The sequence below is a fragment of the Oncorhynchus nerka genome, linkage group LG7, assembly GCF_034236695.1.
Source record: "Oncorhynchus nerka isolate Pitt River linkage group LG7, Oner_Uvic_2.0, whole genome shotgun sequence".
In the NCBI taxonomy this organism is placed as follows: Eukaryota; Metazoa; Chordata; class Actinopteri; order Salmoniformes; family Salmonidae; genus Oncorhynchus; species Oncorhynchus nerka.
The window spans coordinates 67,432,058-67,450,684 of NC_088402.1; the positions used below are offsets into that span (position 1 = coordinate 67,432,058).

At 42.2% G+C, this 18,627-nt stretch overlaps 1 pseudogene; it reads right to left on the reverse strand.

The window, feature by feature from the left end:
• LOC135572654 (cilia- and flagella-associated protein 74-like) overlaps window positions 1-18,627 on the reverse strand; it is a 54,265-nt pseudogene that overhangs the window by 19,749 nt on the left and 15,889 nt on the right.

Genomic DNA, 18,627 nt, shown 5'->3' on the forward strand with positions numbered 1-18,627 from the left:
ATTATAATTTAATGGTCAGAAATACCCTGCTAGAGAGAATAGCCTAGCTGTGACCCCACTCGCTGAGTTCATATCAGGGCGATTTGGGATATGCAAAAAACACATTCCCAATTCACACATGAGCACATGTGAAATAGGACAAATATAAGCACCCACCTAATTATTACTATTATCATTATTATATTAGCAAAGGCCAAACTGGCACCTCAGAGCAAAACTAGTATAATCAAAATGAATAAACAGGAATGTTTCCTACTGATGGTTCATGATGCCGACCTGATTTAGCCAAGGTGGAATAGTGGACTATACTGTAGAGAGATACAAGCATTGAGTAGGAAATGAGGTCAAAGGTCAATCCATAGGTCTGCTGTAAGTCAGGGAGATGGAGGCCCGTACCTGAGGTACAGTATGCCCAGAAAGCCAAATTCCTGGGGCAGGAGGACAGCCACATTTCTGGGGCAGGAGGACAAGGCCCCTCATGTTCGTCTTCACTTATTCGTAGATGGAGCAGTGGCCAAAGTCTACCTCTGTCCGGTCAAAGCACAGGTTATGACTGCATGGACCGTGACGGGAACAGGCTACACCTGAAAGCCCAGTGAAAGGAAATAATTGTTAGAGAGTATTTATGCTTTTTTCTGAAATAATTGTAATAAATTATAAATAATTTAAAAATAAATAAATAAAAAATAAAAAATAATAAAACATTTTATGAAATAATATCCTATGCTGTCAATTTATTTTCTATGCAAAATAACCCTTTCCATGCCCAAAAAGACTATGCATACTCACAACACCTCAAACACATATACTTGTATCTGGAGGCATTTTATGAAGTTTGTTCATTTTAGTCCAAACAATTCGTAGTAATGGGTCCAAAAATAGAAGTCTATGGTCCAATATGTATGTGTTTCAATCCCAATATGTGCACTTGATTACGCCTGGCACAATAGAAACAATGAAATTGTCCCAAAAGTGCACACCCTGCACACATAGTCCACCAGGCAAGCTAAATCAAGTGCATGTCCTAAAGCAATAGAATCAAAGCAAATCCATTTTTGATCCAGGTGGAACAATTAGTCAATTTATTTATTCCAAACCAAATCCCTGTGCCATATGTTGTGCACAACTCCACTCAAAACGAACACAATCTGTTGTCCTGAGAGCAGCGTTCCTGTCCATGTAATAATAATGTCCTGTACTGTATCTGGGTGCGGCAGATTACCTTGTTTACCGGTCACGCGTTCCACACCGGCGCTCTCCTGGCCAGCGAGGGACAGCGAGGGCCAGGAGAGGGCCAGAGAGGGAAGCCTGGAGAGCAGGCAGGGTTCAAGGCTGGGGGCACAGCTTTTGGTCTCTGCAGGAGCATCCTGGTGGCCTGCTTTTGGCTCTGTGAAAACTTAATGCCTCCAAATCCTCTCCTCCCCAATATAGGGGTGTGGGTTTGGGAGGCAGGCGGGGGGGCATGTGGGACAGGGTGGGTAAGGTAATTATTTGGCTGAGGGGGAGTGTGACTGCTGGCCAGTTTGGGGGATTTGATGACTGGATAACGCTGCTCAAATGTGCCATGAGTGTTGGGTCGGAGCCTGTTTTGTGTTTTTGATTTGAGTCGGTTGTGTGTGTGTGTGTGTGTGTGTGTGAGAAATAGGGGAGAACGACTGCCCCATTGATGTAATGGTTGTCGTAGGTGGAAGAAAGGTGAAGAGGACCAAAGTGCAGCGTGGTACGTGTTCATGGTAGATTTAATAAAGAATCTGAACACTAGAACAAAAAAACAACAAAGCGGCACAAACGAAACTGTTCTGGTGCAGACACACAAAGACAGAAAACAACTACCCACACCCATAGTGGGAAAACAGGCTGCCTAAGTATGGTTCTCAATCAGAGACAACGATTGCCAGCTGCCTCTGATTTGGGAACCATACCAGGCCAAACACATAGAAATACAAAACCTAGACTACAAAACCTAGAATGCCCACCCCAACTCACGCCCTGACCAAACTAAAACAGAGACATAAAAAAGGAACTAAGGTCAGGACGTGACAATTGAAGCCACGAAGTTCAAGGCCGACCGCGATACTACAGGCATTGTTTTCAGAAAATGATCATCTTCGTGGACAATCAACGTGTAAATAAATAAGAAAACCGAAGACAGTCATGGTACTAATCATTAATTCTATTACACCAGATGTATGTCCTTGAACGGATTATTTGATCCCCTTATGATTTCCAGTTGTAATATCTGATCAGCAGTATACATGCGAAACACCCAGAATGTAAAGCTAAAATAGAGGGGAAACAACATGAAAAACTAAGATTCCCAGATTATATTATCTAGACCTTTCATTAAAACAATGTGGAATAACGTTTATGCTTGGTTCATTAGTACTCATGGAACAGCGCAGGCCTTGGGGTGGTGGATCATTTTTGCTTGCTATCAATAAAATGGGTTACAAACTTCAGCGCCTTTGCCCTTCATGGGGACCTGCAGGAGGCTTGCTACTTAAGAATAAGTACTCAATGCTGCCTTTTGGATTGAGATGGGTTGTTGTCCTGTATGACACTTCACACTGTAGACTGTGGCCAGAATACAATCATTGCATATTGCAATTTTCCACAATGCAATCTTTAGAAGGCTATTTTTGCAGTATTTGAGGCCAACTCCATCTCCCAAATTGCTTCCCTCTGTATCCCTGGCTGTGTCCCTTTTGGGGACATTTTCAACAGATATTATCAGTGGTAGTTGACTGATACAGATTGTTTTTTGTGCCACAATTGAATTCTGGCCTGTAAATTTAGAGCGTATTAGTGCAACAACCTGATCAACCATTTGCACTATCAAGGGGACTTCCAGCACTCCTTTTTCACTGTAAAAAAAATGCCTTTGTATCCTCGGACATGGAACATCTAGGGGGGGAGAACAAAGTAGTGGGGCAACGTCCTGCTTATAAACAACAACAATCTGTCAAGGTTGCCACTATTGGAAAGAGCCAATGGTAGCAGTCTTGTTAGATTGGAACTTTGTTTTTGATTTCGTTAAGTCGCCCCACTATGTATGATGTCATAACACAAAGTTTGCATCAACACATACAGTGGGGCCTGAAATGATTGACACCCTTGATAAAGATGAGCAAAATGAGTAAGAACGTTTTTGTGAATCGTGAATAATGATGAGGGAGAAAGTTACAGAGGGTCAAAGATCATACTCCAAAGACATGTTAACCTCTCACCATCACCAATAACAGGGGAGGTAAGCATGTTTTGGGGGGTATCTTTGACCCTCTGTAACTTTCTCACTCCACATAATTCATGATGAATTCAAGATTATCCATAATCATGGTAGCATTCACATTAATGTAGAAGTATTTAGAAACATATTATATTCTTATTTACAATAAAAGTGACTCCAAAATAACACAATAAAGTATTTACCATACATTTATATTGGGCACAAAATAATCTGAAACACAACCAAAACGAACTGCAAATGTATCCAACAAGTTTGTAGTGTCACAATTCAAACCTGATGTAGTCATTGTGTGCTAGGAATATGGAACCAAATACTACACTTTTGACCACTTCATTTATAAGGATATTTAGGGGTGTCGACATTTTTTTTGCGCTACCTTTTTGAGAACACAAAAAAAACTTATTAAACAAAATGTATTACTCTGAGCCAATTCTATAAAATAACATGATTTCCCAAAATGTTCGAGCATATAAAATACAGTGCATTCGGAAAGTATTTAGAGCCCTAGACTTTTTCCACATTTTGTTATGTTATAGCCTTATTTTAAAATTGATTAAATAGTTTTTCCCCCCTCATCAATCTAAACACAATACCCCATAATGTCAAAGCAAAAACAGATTTTTAGATTTTTGAGCAAATTTATTGATAATAAAAAACTGAAATATTACATTTCCTTAAGTATTCAGACCCTTTACTCAGCACTTTGTTGAAGCACCTTTGGCAATGATTACAGCCTTGAGTCTTCTTGGGTATGACGCTACAATCTTGGCACACCTGTATTTGGGGAGTTTCTCCCATTCTTATTTGCAGATCTTCAGGTTGGATGGGGAGCGTCGCTGCACAGCTATTTTCAGGTCTCTCCAGAGATGTTAGATCGGATTCAAGCCTGGGCTCTGGCTGAGCCACTCAAGGACATTCAGATACTTGTCCCGAAGCCACTCATGCGTTGTCTTGGCTGTGTGCTTAGGATCGTTGTCCTGTTGGAAGGTGAACCTTCGTCCCAGTCTGAGGTCCTGAGCGCTCTGAAGCAGGTTTTCATCTCTCTGTACTTTGCTCCATTCATCATCTTCCCTCGATCCTGACTAGTCTCCCAGTCCCTGCCACTGAAAACCATCCCCACAGCATGATGCTGCCACCACCATGCTTCACCGTAGGGATGGTACCAGGTTTCCTCCAGACAATCTTGGTTTCATCAGACCAGAGAAACTTGTTTCTCATGGTCTAAGAGTCTTTTGGTGCCTTTTGGTAAACTCCAAGTGGGCTGTCATGTGCCTTTTACTTAGGAGTGGCTTCCGTCATGTGCCTTTTACTTAGGAGTGGCTTCCGTCATGTGCCTTTTACTTAGGAGTGGCTTCCGCCACTTAACCATAAAGGCCTGATTGGTGAAGTGCTGCAGAGGGGGTTGTCCTTCTGGAAGGTTCTCCCATCTCCACAGAGGAACTCTGGAGCTCTGTCAGAGTGACCATTGGGTTCCTGGTCAGATCCCTGACTAAGGCCCTTTTCCCGGGATTGCTCACTTTGGCAGGTTGACCAGCTCTAGGAAGAGTCTTGGTGGTTCCAAACTTCTTCTATTTAATAATGATGGAGGCCACAGTGTTCTTGCGGACCTTCAATGTTGCAGAAATGTTATGGTACTCTTCCCCAGATATGTGCCTCGACACACTCCTGTCTCGGAGCTCTACGGACAATTCCTTCAGCCTCAAGGTTTTTGTTCTGACATGCACTGTCTACTGTGGGACCTTATATAGACAGGTGTGTGCCTTTCCAAATCATATCCAATCAATTGAATTTACTACAGGTGGACTCCAATATCAATTTAATTTACCACAGCTGGACTTCAATCAAGTTGTAGAAACATCTCAAGGATAATCAATGGAAACAGGATGCACCTGAGCTCATTTTCGAGTCTTATAGCAAAGGGTCTGAATTCTTATGTCAATAAGGTATTTATGTTTGTTCTTTTATACATTTGCAAAAACTCCCCCAAAACAAGTGTGCCAAGATTGTAGCGTCATACCCAAGAAGACTTGAGACTGTAATCGCTGCCAAAGGTGCTTCAACAAAGTGCTGAGTAAAGGGTCTGAATACTTATGAAAATGTAATATTTCAGTTTTTAATTATTAATAGATTTGCTCAAAAATCTAAAAATCTGTTTTTGCTTTGTCATTATGGAGCATTGTGTGTAGATTGATGAGGATTTTAATGTATTTAATCCATTTTAGAATAAGGCTGTAACAACAAAATGCACTGTAACTCAGTATTCAAATTCTTTATTTTATACAGTCATTATTGCTCATCTTTATCAACGGCATCAATCATTTTAGAGCCCACTGTATGTCCCAGCCCTCAACAAATAGGACAATGCTCAGTGCGAGGGATAGAGAGACCATGGTGGAAAACGTTCAGCGTTTCACTTTAAAACAGCACGACTATCCCCGTTTAGATCTGTAGAACCACTAGGGAATGCAAGAGAGCGCCATTGTTCTATCTGTGCTACTATTGGCTGTAGCCATGGTGATGTTGGGCGTAAGTACCCCTCAAAGAGGGCTTGCAGTTATACAGAGAGCTTATGTAAAGCACAATCTCCATCAATACCCCAGGTGGAGAACTGCTCCCATGAGAGCCACCATCTCTCTACTACTACGCAGCTAAGATTCTATTATCATGAAAACAATGGTCAGATGTCAATCCATAGTGAGGAGCACAATCCTAGCCCACTCCTGACTCCCCGCTCTCTCTGTTTGGAAATGTTGACAGACTGTATAGCTAGCTAGCTAAGTGAATTAAATATCACCAGCAATCTAACTTCACATTTGCTAGCTATTTTGATGTATTTATCATTGTAAAAAAAAAAAACTCCAAATGCATTTGTAGGTAGCTAGCTAACAGCCATGGAGGAGGGTGAAAGGATAGCAGCCCCTACTGTCAAAGTGAGAGAATAGGCTATTCTGGATAAGGCAGGTGCTTTTGTGTAGTTCCAGTCCCTAGAAGTGAGGATGGAGATAATGCTAACATAATATTCAGTGCAGTCTAATTTGAGTCTAATGAAGTATTTTTCTTGTGATGTTTTCTGAACTCAGAGAGCTGATACAGAGAGCTGTGAAAGTGTGTGTGCAGATGAAACGGTACCAATGAAGAGCAGTGGTTCTCAGTACTGGTCCTGGTGACTCAAAGGGATGCACATTAGCACTACACAGCTGATTCAAATGATCAACTCATCATCAAGCTTCAAGTGGTATTTCTATATTCATTTTTTATGCTATCCTTGATATGATCCTGCTGGTGTCACATGCTACACATGTGGGTGCACATGCATCTATCTATCCAATGTTATTATGGTTTGTTATAAGAGATATTATGCTTTAGTAATCCACAATGTCCTGGTGATGTAAAAATCTAAAAATCGAATTTCCAATTCACATGTGTAAAATACACACTTGTACATGTATGAAATAGGACACATGTAAGCACCCACCTAATTATTATTGTGGGTAATAGGGTTATGCTCAACCCACTCAGTTTTCCACCACAAAATACCAGAAAATGGCTGAAAAGAGTAGAACCAGTGACATGCTTTTACACTATGATTTTACTATTCAATATTTCTTAAAAGGAATAGTTTCACCATATTAAAACGAAAGTTCAGTTCACGATTGACCTTAAAATGAGGGACAGCTATTTTTTTTAACTTTAAAATGAATCACATGAAATAAATAGTAAATCTTCAGAAATTACTATTTTAAAGCAACACAATAACTAGGGCTTTCCAATGATGGAGAAATTTTGTGTTTAAGTGGGTTAAAATCTTGCTGGAAGTCACAAAGAGTGCACAGAGGGAGATGTCAAAATGCTGAATTTCAGCATTTTAGCAAGTCTTTTTTCATATAAAAAAATCAATTTGATAGAGTTTTCCATGTGGACTATGTTAAATGGCACTTCATTTAACATGTCAGCTTTTAAAATGCAATATTGGTGCACAAGTTCTATTTAAAATATCAAAGAGACACAAAAGGGTTGTTTGCCGTTGCAAAGCCTTGACCAATCAGCACAGACAATTTATTTAAGGAAGCCCTTGTGTTCTCTGCTAATAGAATCTCTGGAGAGTCACTCTTGAATTAGCTTGGCAGAGTGGAAGAGCCTGACAGGATGTCGCCAGACCCATATGCTGCTGAGGGGAAATGTTCGGATGGTTTCAAGTTTTTGGCATTCCGCAATTTTACCTCATGCCACTCGGTAACCAGTTTATCCATTATAGCCTATATCTCCTCCAAATCTTACCCAAATAACACTATGCACGTTTACAGTCTTCAACAAGGTAATTCTAAGGGAATTATGAGAGAACTTAGATTTACACTGAATAGTTGTACCGGTGGTGTGTAGAAAGCACTTCTTGTGTGTAAAGTAAAAACACTATTCATTATATTATCCTCACTTCAGCAGTAAACTATTAGGGTGACATTTCAATGAACATTTTAATCGCCATCTGGCTGAGCCACGACACAAGTGGCAAAAATATCCTTTTGGAGTCATTTCATGTCACCGCTTAAAAAAGTCTAAAACTCAATAATCTGGACATTTTTAACTTGTAGTATATTTGAGGTACTTGTGAAGTTTGTAATTTCCACTTCGAAATTTCAGACTTGTTTTTTGCTTACGAAAAATGTATCAACGCCTACAAAAGGCAGTTTGCTTGAGCAAACTGGCTCAAATTAAGATCATACATCTGTAGACCACCTATAATCCTAACAGTGGAAGGCTCAGCAGACTGACAGAGTTAGAGAGTGAGAGTGAGAGTGAGAGTGAGAGTGAGAGTGAGAGTGAGAGAGAGAGCAAGACATCCACCAGTCTCCGTGACAGCGTAAAAACAAACCACTGTCTAACTTTGTGGCAACGTTCGTTCTATACAGTCATTTAAACTTTAGGCTACCTGATTAAAGGCAGCACGGTATATTTGGACAAATACATCCCTAGTCAAGATGGGCTCCTGCTCCACATCAAAACAGTAATTATGAACAAGGATCACAAAACAGATTAAAGAAGATTAGCAGCATCACATTTTGGAAAAGAAGGAAAAACACCCTTGACAACTCACATCCCCCCAAAACATATTCTTGACAAGACATACTTTTCCTTCCCTGTAACTCGCATACAGTAACATTTACAGATGTTAGTGTTGTAGACCAGTGAATGATGCACTGCATGCTCTGCAGAAGTTCTGTTAAATGTAATCTGGGTGATCACCATTTGACCAGCCTGAGCTGACTAGTTGACCGGAGGAGCCGGGCCACATCTCCCACTTTCTACAGATTAGACATAAACCATTCATGATACAGAACAGGTCTCTGACCGCTGACCAGGGCCTAAATTCATAAAGCTCCTCAGAGTAATAGTGCTGATCATGGATCAGGTCCCCCTTGTTCATATGAAGCAAAACTGGTCCAAATATATAGAGTATGTAAAAAAAAAGTTGATGAAGCAAACAATATCTGCCCCGAAACAAAAAGCTAGGCTATTTACACCCACAGTATAAGAGATTATCTACTACTACATATATTCTTGCCTAGTTATGTATTGTACAGAGAGAGAGAGCTGATAGAGAGAGAGAGACACACAGAGGGTGAGTGATGGAGAGAGGGAGAGAGAGGAAAGAGAGACAATCGAGGCCATAAAAAAACATTTTTTTAAACCTTTATTTACCTAGGCAAGTCAGTTTAAGAACAAATTCTTATTAAGAATGACGGCCTACCCCACAGTCTACTCCCGCGATAAAGACAAAGCAAGACAGAGCGAGCGAGAGAGAGAGAAACGATAGAAAGAGAGAGAGAGCAAGAAAGACAAAACGAGAGCAAGTGCAAGTTCTAGGTCTGTGGAGCATTCTGCAGCCTGAGGCCAATCCATCCGTGGTTCAGGAGTGTACACTACATTTACACCCCAGGAGGTTGGTGGCTCCTTAGTTGGGAAAACGGACTGGAGAGGAATGGTATCAAATACATCAAACACATTGTTTCCATGTGTTTGATGACATTCCATTTGCTCCGTTCCTGCTACTATTATGTGCAGTCCTCCCCTCACCAGTCTCCACTGACTACAGTCAGAGTGAGAATATATGGAGGAGAGGCAGAGGCAGAAATAAACAGCCGTCTGAACAATATATAACAAATGACTCATCTAACAGTGAGATGAAATGGTCCTGCCTGCGCGGGTGGTGAGGATTTGGTCAACCTACGGCATCTTCTCACACGAATCTTACTGCCACGGATTTAGCAGTACCAAAGCTGCCAGTTTGGATGTCACACAGTCACATTCGGTTTAAAGTAACTGCCCATTGTTCCCAGATTACTATGTAATATTACCTATAATTGCTTATAATATTAGTGAAATACTTTTACTTTAAGACAAAAGAAACACACACACACATGGTGCATGGTACAACCACCACCCACCAGCTGCAGCGCTAGTCGTGGTAGCCAAGCTAGTGTATGTGCTTAGGGCTGGACGGTATACCGTATGTTACAATATACGTGTATTGATGCAGGAACTGGTTTGGGTTTTTATGTTACCTTCTATAACGGTATTTGAATGTTTGGTTTGTTAAATGTGATACGCCATGTACAACGTCCATTTTCATAGTTACTTTGCAACTTGAGTCATCTCTCTCTCTCTCTCATGCCGCTTTCCACACAGACCTAGCCCTGCCCCCTGTTACTCAAGGAGTGCATTTGTTGTTCCTCGACCACGACACACTTGCATTCAGTTTGCATGGTCAATGCAGTACATGCAACAATGTTGATGACAACGATGCTGTTTTCCCTTTGCTTCTTAATATACATCCACTAGCGTTCTATTAGTGGATAGATAGTGGTTCTATTAACACTATTAGTTTGTGTTTCTTACATCTGAAAATGGCTAGTTTGTCTTTTCTTAGCAAGTTGGGCCTAAATCGTGTTAGCCGCTAATGCTAACTGCTAGTTTGCTGGCTAGCTAGCTAATAAATGTACTGAGTTTGAGCAAACGTAACTAGCTATACAGCCTGATAATACCAGTGATGGTGTAGACGTAAATCAGTATGCTGTTTGTTCAACAGTATCTTCTACATCAAAGAGGAATACGCAAATCATGAATATGTTAGCTACATGAAGTAGTTAAGAGAAAACATTAAATGTAGCCAAAGAATATAGGGTCCCCTAGGAAACACGTATTAACACTTTTGTTCTGACCATGTCACAATAACTTATGATATTGTGTTTAGAGGTAGGTGAAGGAGTCAAGCGCAGGAGAGCAGAGATGTCCGAGTTTTAATAGGCAAGTCCACAAACATATAGGTCAGGTACAATACCAAAATTAACGCCCTCGACAAAAGAGAAACCAGTTACTCACGGAAGGAGGAAAACAACGCTCCTAAACTTATACACACTCAGTATAATACGTGAAAATAAATTAAGCACAACCTCACCAGCAACATGACACGAATAGGACGAGGACTCGAGGACGACCCGGAGGACGAGGCGCAGGGCGATCCGGATGGAGGCGGTGAAACCGGCACCCAGCATCTCTCCTCCTGACCGTACCCCTCCCACTCCACGAGGTACTGAAGGCCCCTTGCCCTACACCTCGAATCCAGTTTGGACCGAACTGCATACGCCGGGGCCCCCTCGATGTCCAGGTGGGGCGGAGGGACCTCCCGCACCTTAGCTTCTTGAAGCGGACCAGCCAACATCGGCCTGAGGAGAGACACATGAAATGAGGGGTTAATACGGTAATAAGGGGGAGCTGTAACCTATAACACACCTTGTTTATTCTCCTCAGGACTTTGAAGGGCCCCACAAACCGCGGACCCAGCTTCTGGCAGGGCAGGCGGAGGGGCAGGTTTTGGGTCGCCTGCCTAAGCAGGCAACAGGGGTAATTATACACACAGAAATGAAAGCAAATGAAACCAGGTGTGAAAGAACCAAAGACAAAACAGTGATGACTAGTAGGCCGGCGACGCCGACCACCGCCCGAACAGGGAGAGGAACCACCTTCGGTGGAAGTCGTGACATAACTCCTCCTGACATTTTCAATCATGTCAAACAACACTGTATTCAAAGTGCTCACTATTATATTCCAACTATAGAATTTGAATAATCATTCTATTTCCTTGATCACAAAAGTTCACCCAAGTGTTTTGCTCTAAATCCCAAGTCAAATCGCAATTGCAACATTTGGTTAAAAATAAGGCCTAGATTGTTTGCCCCTATCGTGCAGCCCTACTTGGCAGTGTGGAAATGACCTCAAATGAGGGCACGAAATGCAGAAATTGATGAAAATAATTTATTGTTGAAGTTCAACTGAACAGTATAACAATCAGAATGGCAAAAAACCATCAAAATCACTTAGAATGTAAACTCAGCAAAAAAAGAAACAACCCTTTTTCAGGACCCTGTCTATCAAAGATCATTGGTAAAAATCCAAATAACTTCACAGATCTTCATTGTAAAGGGTTTAAACACTGTTTCCCATGCTTGTTCAATGAACCATAAACAATTAATGAACATGCACACACTAACAGCTTACAGACAGGCAATTAAGGTCACAGTTATGAAAACTTAGGACACTAAAGAGGCCGTTCTACTGACTCTGAAAAACACCAAAAGAAAGATGCCCAGGATCCCTGCTCATCTGCGCGAACGTGCCTTAGGTATGCTGCAAGGAGGCATGAGGACTGCAGATGTGGCCAGGGCAATAAATTGCAACGTCCGTACTGTGAGACGCCCAAGACATCGCTACAGGACGGACAGCTGATCGTCCTCGCAGTGGCAGACTACGTGTAACAACACCTGCACAGGATTGGTACATCCGAACATCACACCTGCAGGACAGGTACAGGATGGCAACAACAACTGCCCGGAACGCACAATCCCTTCATCAGTGCTCAGACTGTCTGCAATAGGCTGAGAGAGGCTGGACTGAGGGCTTGTAGGCCTGTTGTAAGGCAGGTCCTCACCAGACATACCGGAAACAACGTCGCCTATGGGCACAAACCCATCGTTGCTGGACCAGTCAGGACTGGCAACAAGTGCTCTTCACTGACGAGTCGCGGTTTTGTCTCACCAGGGGTGATGGTCTGATTCACATTTATCATCGAAGGAATGAGCGTTACACCGAGGCCTGTACTCGGGAGCAGGATCGATTTGGAGGGGGAGGGTCCATCATGGTCTGGGGCTTAGTGTCACAGCATCATCGGACTGAGCTTGTTGTCATTGCAGGCAATCTCAACGCTGTGCATAAGAGGGAAGAAATCCTCCTCCCTCATGTGGTACCCTTCCTGCAGACTCATCCTGACATGACCCTACTGCATGACAATGCCACCAGCCATACTGCTCGTTCTGTGTGTGATTTCCTGCAAGACAGGAATGTCAGTGTTCTGCCATGGCCAGCGAAGAGCCCGGATCTCAATTGCATTGAGTACGTCTGGGACCTGTTGGATCGGAGGGTGAGGGCCATTCCCCCCAGAAATGTGCGAGAACTTGCAGGTGCCTTGGTGGAAGTGTGGGGTAACATCTCACAGCAATAACTGTCAAATCTGGTGCAGTCCATGAGGAGGAGATGCACTGCAGTGGCCACACCAGATACGGACTGTTACTTTTGATTTTGACCCCCCCCTTTGTTCAGGGGCACATTATTCAATTTCTGTTGGTCACATGTCTGTGGAACTTGTTCAGTTTATGTCTCAGTTGTTTAATCTTGTTATGTTCATACAAATATTTACACAGTTTGATGAAAATAAACGCAGTTGACAGTCAGAGTTTGTGTTGCCACCCTAGGGGCACGCACTACTCATAACGCAGATTTGGAACTTTTGTTATTCAAAAAGATAAAATAACGTCAAATACCGTCATACCATATTTTAAAAAATGTAAATACCGTTTTATGATATTTTGGCCATTACGCCCAGCCCTTTATGCTTGACAGAAGGTATGTTTTTGTAAACACTAGAGATCATGGGATACACCAGAGTATGTGGACACCTGCTTGTCAAACATCTTATTCCAAAAACATTGGCATTCATATGGAGTTGGTCCCTCTTTTCTGCTATAACAACCTCCACTCTTCTGGGAAGGCTTTCAACTAGATGTTGGAACATTGCTGAGGGGAATTGCTTCCATTCAGCCACAAGAGCATTAGTGAGGTCGGACACTGATGTTTGCTAATTAGGCCTGGCTCGCAGTCGGCATTCCAATTCATCCCAAAGGTGTTCGATAGGGTTGAGGTCAGGGCTCTGTGCAGGTGAGTCAAGTTCTTCCACACCGATCTTGACAAACCATTTCTGTATGGACCTCGTTTTGTGCAAGGGTGCATTGTCATACTGAAACAGGAAAGGGTTTCCCCAAACTGTTGCCACAAAGTTGTAAGCACAGAATCATCTAGAATGTCATTGTATGCTGTAACATCATTATATGCTGTAATTTTTCCCTTCACTGGAACTAAGGGGCCTAGCCCGAACCATGTAAAATAGCCCCAGACCATTATTCCTCCTCCACCAAACTTTGAGGCAGGTAGCATTCTCTTGGCATCTGCCAAACCCAGATTTGTCAGTCGGACTGCCCGATGTTGAAGCGTGAGAATGCATTTCCACTGCTACAGAGTCCAATGGCGGCGAGCTTTACACCACTCCAGACGACTCTTGGCATTGCGCATGATGATCTTAGGATTGTGTGCGGCTACTCGGCCATGGAAATCCATTTCATGAAGCGCCTGACGAATAAAGGCAGTTTGGAACTCGGTAGTGTGTGTTGCAACTGAGGACAGGCGATTTTTACGTGCTACTCGCATCAGCACTCTGCGGTCCACATCTGTGAGCTTGTGTGGCCTACCACTTCGCAGCTGAGCCATTGTTACACCTAGACATTTCCAGTTCACAATATCAACACTTACAGTTGACCGGGGCAGCTCTTACTTGTTGGAAAGGTGGCATCCTATGACGGTGCCACGTTGAAAGTCACTGAGCTCTTCAGTACGGGCTGTTCCACTGTCAATGTTTGTCTATGGGGATTGCATGGTTGTGTGGTCAATGTTATACACCTGTCAGCAACGGGTGTGGCTGAAATTGCCGAATTCACTAATTTGAAGGGTTGTCCACATACTTTTGGTCATGTAGTGTATTTGTTTCACTTATTGTTTCCGACTGGATTTCTTTTCTGCTGAGGCTAGGACGTCTAGGAGCTTAGAGCATGTTAAGGATAGATGTACTCTCCAAGAGAGCTCAGAATGGGCCTGTGTGCGTCGGCCCAGACCTTTATGTAACTACGGACTGTGCTGGATACATAAGCAGGTCTTCTACTGCTTAATGGAGGGATGAGGGCAGAGAGAAAGAGAGATAGAAAAAAAAAAGAGAGATAGAAGCAAAGAGAGGAAGGGGGAGTGAGAGAGAGAGAGAGGGAAAAAGGGGAATGCCTCCGACCGCGGCATGGCAGCAGTTATATTCTCTCCCCTTAATCCTGGTTTTAAACCCCTCTCTGATTTACTAAAGCAGATTATTGTTGTTTTCCACTTCTCGTCCAGCACTCCGGGTCTGGCCATCCGATGTGCCATTACCTTGTGTAATGTAAAACCACCCTCATCTTCCACTGCCATCAGCAGTGAACGAGAACTCTCGCCCCCTCTCCTCAGCGTGCTGTACGCCTCTCATCCATGCCCTGAAGGTCCTCTTCTCCGTTCCCCTGGTGCTACAACTGCAGCTCAACTCAGTCTCACCGTCCCAGAAATAGCCCACCCATCCTACCAGAAATTACCATGTCCTTCAATGTCATTAAAAACCATTATCTGATGCCTTCATGGTATTCCATTTCTGTGTTGGGAGTGATTCGCTGTGCGCTGGTTAAATGGTGAAGATGACGGAGGACATGTTTCATAATTGTAATTCCTGGCAGTGGTGGGATTTTTTTGTTGTTGCCATTAGTGTTTCCATTGAACTGAAGTTTAATTCCATTACCTAAGAATACCGATCTGCCACTCAAATTCACAGGCAAACTCCTTTCTCAGGGATATGCTTCCAGTTTCCGAATAAGAAATGAACGGGCAGTAAAACAAAGATGCTCTAGAGGGTTAATTGAATATGGTCTGAAATATGCACACCATCATTTTAGAGTAAAGCATTATGGACATATCCTTGATGGCCAAAAAGCAAAAATTTTGTCTAATCTGACCAGAGTACCTTTATAGGGTTTATAGATGTATAACCAGCTTTCAGCACGTAGAACGACAATCAACTATCCATGAGCATTGTATTCACTAGGCACCAAACAGAAGAAAACTGTTTCCCTAAAACAGGGATGGACTACGTGAAGTTGTTCAATAAGAAATGCTTGTTTTAGTTTTCCGTTGCAAAATGTTTTGCTACATTTTTCTAGGGTATGTACTAATGAACATGACCCTGGTGTCTGTGTGTATCTGTGTGGTTACCTGGCAGGAATATAAGCTGAAACTGGACCTGGCCTGGATGTAGCCAGTCTTATGGCAGGATCCCGATGTGGTTCCTCATCTCTGGACACACCTCTAGATCTGTGGTTGCTCTGCAATATAACAGACAACAGTGCTGTTTGGTTAGGCCCTATACTCTTTAGTAGTTAGTTAGGGCTGCTAACTCAACGGAGAGCCCATTCAGTAAATTAGAGCAGTATTATGTCTATTATAACACATTTCACTGTTGACATTGATCACCAAGCTACTGCTAAAAACACCATTCATCAGTTTATGAATTGCTTGGTAGGTACTGCTGAAATGTAACAACGTCTTCGTTTTCTCCCAACCAATCACATACAGTGGCTTGCGAAATTATTCACCCCCATTGGCATTTTTCCTATGTTGTTGCCTTACAACCTGGAATTAAAATTTGTATCATTTGATTTACACAACATGACTATCACTTTGAAGATGCAAAATATTTCTTATTGTGAAACAAACAAGAAATTACACAAAAAAACGGAAAACTTGAGCGTGCATAACTATTCACCCCACCAAAGTCAATACTTTGTAGAGCCACCATTCGCAAAAATTACAGCAATCTTTAAGTCATACCACAGATTCTCAATTGGATTGAGGTCTGGGCTTTGACTAGGCCATTCCAATACATTTACATGTTTCCCCTTAAACCAGTCAAGTGTTGCCTTAGCAGTATAATTAGGGTCATTGTCCTGCTGGGAGGTGAATTTCCATCCCAGTCACAAATCTCTGGAAGACTGAAACAGGCTTCCGTCAAGAATTTCCCTGTATTTAGTGCCATCTATCATTCCTTCATTTCTGACCAGTTTCCCAGTCCCTGCCGATGAAAAGCATCCCCACAGCATGATGCTGCCACCACTATGCTTCACTGTAGGGATGGTGTTCTCGGGGTGATGAGAGGTGTTAGGTTTGCGCCAGACATAGCATTTTCCTGGCCAAAAAGCTCAATTTTAGTCTCATCTGACAAGAGTACCTTCTTCAAAATGTTTGGGGAGTCTCCCACATGCCTTTTGGCGAACACCAAACATGTTTGCTTATTTTTTCCTGGACACTCTTCTGTAAAGCCCAGCTCTGTGGAGTGTACGGCTTAAAGTGGTCCTATGGACAGATACTCCAATCTCCGCTGTGGAGCATTTTCCTCGATGGCCAAAAAGAAGCAACATTTTAGTCTAATCTGACCAGAGTACCTTCTTTCATATGTTTGGGGAGTCTCCCACATGCCTTTTGGCAAACACCAAATGTGTTTGCTTATTTCTTTAATTAACCTCTTGAAGTTAGGGGGCACTATTTTTATTTTTGGAAAAATAACGTTCCCAAAGTAAACGGCCTATTTCTCAGGACCAGATGCTAGAATATGCATATAATTGACAGTTTAGGATAGAAAACACTCTAAAGTTGCCAAAACTGTAAAAATATTGTCTGTGAGTATAACAGAACTGATATTGCAGGCGAAAGCCTAAGAAAAATCCAATCAGGAAGTGACTCATATTTTGAAACCGTTGTGTCCCTATTGGCCATTGAAAGGGATATCAACCAGATTAATTTTTCTACGTATTCCCTAAGGTACAGCCTTTAGATGTAGTTTCACGCCTTTATGTTGAAGAATGAGCGTAAAGGACCACATTGCGTAAGTGGCCGTTGTCGTGACCGCTATATCCGGTGGATTTTTCAACATAACATGACAAACAAACGGAGGTATTTTGGGTATAAAAATAATCTTTATGGAACAAAAGGAACATTTGCTGTCTAACTGGGAGTCTCGTGAGTGAAAACATCCGAAGATCATAGGTAAACGATTAATTTGATTGATTTTCGTGTCCAAGCTTCCTGCTGCTAGCTGGACATAATGCTATGCTATCCATAAACTTACACAAACGCTTGTCTTGCTTTGGCTGTAAAGCATCGTTTCAAAATCTGAGACGACAGGGTGATTAACAAAAGGCTAAGCTGTGTTTCGCTATAGTTCACTTGATTTCATGAATATTTTCTATTAAGATTATTTGGCCGTTGCGCTATGCTAATTAGTGTAGTTGATGACAATTCTCCCGGATCCGGGATGGGTAGTTCCAAGATTAAGCAATGGCTTTTTTCTGGCCATTCTTCCTTAAAGCCCAGCTCTGTGGAGTGTGCGGTATAAAGTGGTCCTATGGACAGATACTCCAATCGCCACTGTGGAGCTATGCAGCTACTTTAGGCTTATCTTTGGTCTCTTTGTTACCTCTCTGATTAATGCCCTCCTTGCCTGGTCCATGAGTTTTGGTGGGTGGCCCTGTCTTGGCAGGTTTGTTGTGGTGCCATATTCTTTCAATTTTTTAATAATGGATTTAATGGTGCTCTGTGGGATGTTCAAAGTTTTGGATATTTGTCCCTGACCTGTTTGGAGAGCTCCTTGGTCTTCATGGTGCCGCTTGCTTGGTGGTGCCCTTTGCTTAGTGGTGTTGCAGACTCTGGGACCTTTCGGAACAGGTGTATATATACTGAGATCATGTGACACATAGATTGCACACAGGTGGACTTTATTTAACTAATTATGTGACTTCTGAAGGCAATTGGTTGCACTAGATCTTATTCAGGGGCTTCATAGCAAAGTGGGTGAATACATATGCACGCACCACTTTTCCGTTTTTACATTTTTCATTTTTTTTTTCATTTCACTTCACCAATATGGACTATTTGTATATGTCCATTACATGAAAAACAAATAAAAATTAATTTTAAATTACAGGTTGTAATGCAGCGAAATAAGAAAAACTGTCAACAAAGTTGTCTTGAAAATGACCGGACCAAGGTGCAGCATGGTGAGTGTAAATTTATTTTTATTATAAATGTCTCCATCAAAACAATAAACAACAAAAACGAACGTGAAGCTTACTAGGGCTATACAGGCCACTAACAAAGAC